Source organism: Camelus dromedarius, chromosome 10 (assembly GCF_036321535.1).
Source record: "Camelus dromedarius isolate mCamDro1 chromosome 10, mCamDro1.pat, whole genome shotgun sequence".
In the NCBI taxonomy this organism is placed as follows: Eukaryota; Metazoa; Chordata; class Mammalia; order Artiodactyla; family Camelidae; genus Camelus; species Camelus dromedarius.
The window spans coordinates 72,954,848-72,961,322 of record NC_087445.1 but is presented as its reverse complement, the minus strand read 5'-3'; the positions used below and the strand labels follow the sequence as shown (position 1 = coordinate 72,961,322).

Here is a 6,475-nt window from a genome sequence, read left to right as displayed (position 1 = left end):
GTGCTCACAGCCTGGCCAGGCAAGCAATCCAGAGCCTGAGAGTTAGGACACAGTGTGGCAAAACCGACAAAGGAGTGAGGCACAACTCGGATCCCTGACCACTGAGCTCTGGGCCTGGCCTCATGAGGGATCATCACCTACATTTGCCAGATGGGGAATCGGAGGCTTAGAGAAAGAGGCAGTGAGCTGGGAGCTGGGATTTGCATGGAGGTGGAGCCAACACCACAGTCTCCTACAAACCACATGCAGGAGTTGGCAGCCCTCAGGAGGCTTGCAGACTCCTTGGCAGGGCCTGCAAGAGTCATATGATGGGGCCCATCTCTGCACCTCCTGCTGCCTCCATTTCAGCCACGAAGACCCTTTCTGTGGCTTCTAGGAGGTACCATGCTCCTACCAGCCACAGGGCCTTTGCACGTGTCAGGACAGAGGTTATAACTTCCTAGTGTTGTAACTGCCCCAGACTATGTACCCATGAGGATGGGGTTAAGGCTGGTTTCTCCCTTCTTCATCCAGGAACTGGTCAGGTCTGGCATGGAGCAGGGGCTTCCCTTCTCATTGTCAAGACATGAGTGAGTGGTTGGAGGATAAACTAAAACAGTGAACATCGGGCAGGTCTCACAGTCCTGTTCTTCTCTGTCCTGGATGGGGCACCCATGGTTTGCTTGGGATGAGCTGAGTGATGAAATAACATTATGTAATTGAATTCTCATAGCCATTCTGTGAGGTTACCATTACCAATATTCCATTTTCATAAATGAGGCTTGGAGAAGTGAGGTGGCCCACCCAAGGTCACTCGGCCAGTGAGTTGTAGAGCAGGAATTAGTTTTTTTCAATTTATTGAGGTATAATGGACATACAATAACTCACACATTTAAACTGTGCTTTGGCATATGTACAAACCCATAAAACCACCACTACCATTAAGATAGTGAACACATCCACCACCCTCCAAACCTTCTTGTGCCCTTTTGTGGGACCTCCCAGCACCCAATGTCACCAGACAACAACTGAGCTGCTTTGTCACTACAGGTTAGTTGGAGATTTCTAGAATGTTCTAGAAATGGAATCACACAGTATGCACTCCTTGTCTCTTGGCTCCTCTCACTCAGCATCGTGACCTTGAGATTCCTCCACGATGCTGAGGTATCAGCAGTTCGTTTCTTCTTTCCGTTCTATTGTAAGGATGCACCGCGACTTGCTGAGCCGGTCTCCCGCTGATGGACATTTGGGTTGGTTCTGATTTTGCCTGTTACAAATGCTACGAATATTCCTGTCCAGGGCTGCTTGGCCCTAAGTTTTTACTTCTCTGGGATAAATGCCTGGGAGGGGAATGGCCTGGCCATACCAGAGATATATGCTTCACTTTTTAAAAAGCTGCCAAATGTTTTCCAAAGTGGTTGAACCACCTATGACCCCACCAGCAGTAGAGGAGGGTCCTGGAACCCAGGCCCAGCCCACTGCAGAGCCTGTGTCCCTCACTGCCAAGCCCGACACCCCCAGGACCCTCTGTCTCAGCGGGCCTTGCCCCCTGGACCACAGGCAGAAGGACCAACCCACAAGCAGAGGGCTGGGATGCAAACGCCCCTCCATGCAACCCCCCCCCCCCACCGCCACAAGCAGGTCTAGCTGCCTTCCCAAGGGGTCCTGCGCTGCTGGAGGGCAGGGCTGGACACACAGCGGATGCCAGGCGGATGTCAGGTGTCCAGGGAGCAGCAGGCAGGTTCTTGTCTCTGGCTGTGCTGCGGAAGCCTGGGGTCTCCCAGACCCCTGACAAAGGCTCCTGGGGGGATGGGGATGCTGAAGGTTTTGCTGGGCTCCTTACCAAGCTGGTGAGAGGTGAGTGTGTATTCCTGCGTGTGTGCACTCCCGTGTCTGTGCATGCACGTGTGCTGGGAAGGGGCCTGTGCCTTTGAGCTCTGGGAGAGAGGGGGAAAGAAAGAAGCTTCAGAACCCAGCAGAGGGGGAGAGACAGAGACCAAGGACCAGAGAGAAGCAGCCAAACCGAGGAGGGGCGAACCTCCCCTTCCAGACCCCAGGGAGGTGGGCAGGAGGCGGGGAGGGGTGCGAGAGGGAAGCAGGAATTCTTCATTAAAAATGAAACCCCGGAGCCGGGCCCGCGGCGGCCGAGGAGCCGGGCTGCCGGCAGCTTCCCGATCGCAGGAGCACAGAGGCCCGCGCCGGCTCCAGCCGCCCGCGGCCGACCTCACGCGTCCTCAAAGCCAGCCTGTCCCACTTCCCCCGCCGGTTGCTACAGCAACTGAGCTCTGAGTAATCAGCTGCACGGTGACCTTTCTTCCCCCGGAGAGAGGGAGGGAGGGAGAGCTAGGGAGGGAGGGAGGGCGGAGAGAGGAAAGGGGGGAGGAGAGAGGATGGAGTGGGGGAAGGAGGCGGAGGGGAGGAGGGGGAGAGGATGGAGAGGGGAGAACAGAGGGAGAAAGATGAAGAGGAGGAGGGGGGAGAAGGGAGGAGAGAGAGGGGGAAAGATGGAGGCGGAGGGAAGAGGAGGGGGAGGGAGAGGAGGGAGGCTGAGCGGCTGGTCAGATCTGTAAAAACACTGCAGCTGGGGTCTGGGGGCTTTGTGGGGAGGAGCTGGCAGTCAGAAGGCGGAGAGGGGAGGGGGCAGCTGGCAGCACCGTGGTGGGGGGAGGGAGAAGCTCCAGAGCTGGGAGGGGGGAATGTGGAGGGTACAGACCTGGACTGATTCCTGCCCAGACACCCCCTTCACTCGCCCCCAACACGTTCAGTGCTGCCCCTCCCAAGTCGCCGGGACACAGAGAGGGTGACAAGTCCCTGTGTGCTCTCTGGCTCAGAAGATATGCTTTCTGAACCGTCTTGACTCCCCCATTCGCCAGATGGGAAAAGTGAGGCCAGGAAGCTTGTTTGTAGTGTCAGGACTCAGGACATTCACCTTGGTGACACCCCTCCCTCCCTTCCAACCAGCTGCTTCTGACTGTGAGGCAAAGCTAAGCCAGGGCCGAGTAGGTGGTGAGTCCTGGTCCACCCCCAGCGCTCCCAATGCCCTGCTCTCTGGCCTTGGTTTTCCTGGCTGTAAAGCAAAGATGCCCAAGGCGAGGCGGGGTGCATGCAGCCCAGAGAGGCAGCCCTTGTTGGAGGGGGTCCATCGACCCTCTCAAACCCAGGTATTGATTTGAAATTCTCTAAACACAGCAGAAGCCAGGCGGGGAAGATGTGAGAGATCAGGGAACCAAAGGAGCTCAGGGAAGGGGGTGGGTGCAGATGGGAGACAGGGCCACAGAGGGACCCCTGGGGAGTAGGGGCACCACTGCAGGAGGGCTTGGGGACCTCCTGGTACCTGGTATCCTGCCTGCCCCCCACGGGCTCCATCCCAGCTCAGCAGCTCTGGGCCAGCACCCGACCCATCACCTGCCTGGCCCTGGGGACCCGCCTGCCTCCTGTTTACAGGCAGAGTCGCAGAGTCACAGCCGGGCCCACGGAGTGGGGGAGGGACGACAGATGGTGCCGATGCCATTTCAACCAGAGTCTGCAGCAGTTGGGGAAGGGGAGGGGGGACCCCAGGGTTGGTGGGGGCTGGGATTTTGCATTGTTGTCACCCCCAGGGGCCCTGGGTCCCCATTTCTCTCCCCCGGCACCTCTCCCAAGCCTGGGTCGCTCAGGTCTGAGGGGGCACTGGCCCAGCAACCGGGTCACTTGGGCTGCCCAACCTCCCATGGACTCTGGGTTCCCCTTGGGTCTGCAAAGGTTGGAGGGGTCCCTTGGGGGGGCTGTCTCTCAAGGCTTGATGGCAAGGAGAGTCCCGTGACCCCCAGAGCTCACGACCAGGACTCCACCACTGCCCAGGGAGTAGCAGCATCAGGAGGAATCATGGCCCCAGAGCCCACCCTTCAGCTCCAAGCTTCAGCTGGAATACAGTGGGCAGGTCGAGTGCAAAGCTTGGGAGGGGTCTGCATTCTTATCCAGGCTCCCCGTTGAAGTCATGCAGAACCTCTTCGGACCTGAGCATCTGCATCCAGCGGTGAAGCCTGCTGGCTCCACCCACCTTGCCAGGTGAGGGGAGGGGCAAATGGCCGGAGATGGGGAGGCAAACGGCAAAACACACGGGTTCTCTGCAGCCCACCTTTTACACATGAGGAAGCCAAGACCCAGGAAGGTGAGGTCGCTTGCCCAGGATCACCCCGCTGGAAACTTCAGGCCCTGGGTTGTCCAGAACAAGGTCCACGTGAAGCCGCAAAGCAACTGCACAGGATCGTCATCCAAGCTGGCTGCTGTGGCCATGAGCCTGCCTGTACCAGGGGGTTCCGGAAACCTGCGTGCACCCAGACCTTCACACACGGATGCTGGTTCTGCAAGCCCCGCGGGTTCTGGTGGAGACATTAACAAGGGCAGCGCTGCCTCTCTGAGCCCAGCCCTGGGCCCCACACTGGCCTGAGCACCCACACGTGTTTCATCATAGGGCCTTCTAGGCACCCTCCCTGGGGTGGGGGCTGCTGCTTTTTCCGTTTTCAGGTGGGGAAAGAGAGGCTCAGAGAGGTGTGGTGACTTCCCTTAGGTCCCACCTCGCTGAGTGCCAGAGGTGGGATCAGAATCCACTTCTTCTTTTTAATCTTTTTTTTTTAATTGAAGTACAGTCAGTTTACAATGTTGTGTCAATTTGTAGTATACAGCATAATGTTTCAGTCATACATATACATACATATATTCCATTTCGTATTCTTTTTCATTATAGGCCTCTACAAGATATCGAATGTAGTTCCCTGTGCTATACAGTAGAAACTTGTTTTTCCATTTTATATACAGCAGTTAGTACCTGCAAATCCTTGAACTCCCAATTTATCCCTTCCCACCCCCTTTCCCCCTGCTGGTAACTATAAGTTTGTTTTCTATGTCTGTGAGTCTGTTTCTGTTTTGTAAATAAGTTCATATGCATCTTTTTTTTTAGATTCCACATATATGTGATATCATATGGTATTTTTCTTTCTCTCTGGCTTATTTCACTTAGTATAACGATCTCCAGGTCCATCCATGTTGTTGCAGATGGCATTATTTCATTCTTTTTTATGGCTGAGTAGTATTCCATTGTATATGTATATATACCACAACTTCTTTATCCAGTCATCTGTCAGTGGACATTTAGGTTGCTTCCATGTCTTGGCTGTTGTAAATAGTGCTGCTATTTACACTTCTTGATCTCAGAGATGGCCTGTTAACCCCAGCCCCTATCAGCCAATCTTGACCAGACTAAGGGGTGTGGGTGTTAACCCATGCTGGACTTGGCTGTGAACAGAATTCCCTTGACCTCTATTAGAAAACATTGATGGAAACTGCACAGAAGGTCCCTGTGGGCACAGGAAAGAGGAAGCTAATCACAGGACAAGCACACGGGCAGGGTGAGATAGGTCAGTAGGGTTGGAGAGGCCATGGTGCCAGGGAGTACTCACAGCCCGAGGATCTTTTCTGATCCTTGGGTAGTGGGGAGCAGGGACTATTGCCCCTTTAAGCAGATAAAGAAGTTGAAGTCCAGGAAGGTCAGATGACACTGCAAGTCCCATAGGGCATTAGGGTGAGAATCAGGCAAAGGCAAGATTGTCTAACCCCTAACCAGTGTGCTCTTTGCTATATGCCAATGCTGCCTCTACCCACCCTCTCACCTATCCACCTGTCCTCCTCTCTCTCCATCTTCCTATTCGTATACTCATCTGCTGATCCATCCACCCAGCCACCATCTGTCCATCCATCCGCTCACCTACCTACCGACTCATCCATCCATCTTCCCATCTATCCATCCATTCATCCGTCCACCTATGCACGTACCCACCCACCTATCCATGAACCCATTTACCTGTCCGTCTTCCCATCTACATCTCCATCCACTCATCCATCCACCACCCATCCTCCTCTCATCCATCCACCCATCTTCCATCCACACATCCATCCACCTATTCACTCGCCCATCTATAAGCCCATTCCCACCTACATATCCATCACTCCACCTGTCCACCCACCCACTCATCTATCCACCATCCATCCATCCACCCATCCACCCATCCACCCATCCATTTATCTACCCATCTATTCATCCATCAACTCATCCAGGCATCTAGCCATCATCCATCCAATCACCACCCACCCATCCATGTATGCCTCCTTCCACCTACTACTCAGCCACCATCCATTCATCGATTCACTTTAGAGTTTATTCTATAACCATTCTGAGTCTGTTCCTACACCTTTTAGTTTTTAAACATATGCTTATGTGAGGTGGGAGCTGACCCTGTCCTCTCCGTGTAGGTGTACCAGCTCCCCAGCCCCCACTTAGGCACACCAGTTCCAACTGGTCCCCATCAAGATTGCAACTTCAGTGTAAGAGTTTCAGGCTGCCCTCCTTCCCTACTTGCCTCCACTTGGGCAGGATCTGGCCTCTAGGTGCTTCTTTTTCTTTTCTGAGTCACTTCACCTCCCCATCTAGGTATTTCAGACCCAGAGAGAAGACTCAAAA

At 54.5% G+C, this 6,475-nt stretch overlaps 1 long non-coding RNA gene across 1 annotated transcript; it reads left to right on the top strand.

Moving 5' to 3' along the window:
- Window positions 1-1,640: 1,640 nt before the first annotated feature.
- Window positions 1,641-4,924, top strand: LOC135322354 (uncharacterized). The gene is made up of 2 exons (XR_010382885.1): window positions 1,641-1,836; window positions 4,092-4,924. It is a non-coding gene; the product is annotated as an uncharacterized LOC135322354 (long non-coding RNA).
- Window positions 4,925-6,475: the final 1,551 nt, after the last annotated feature.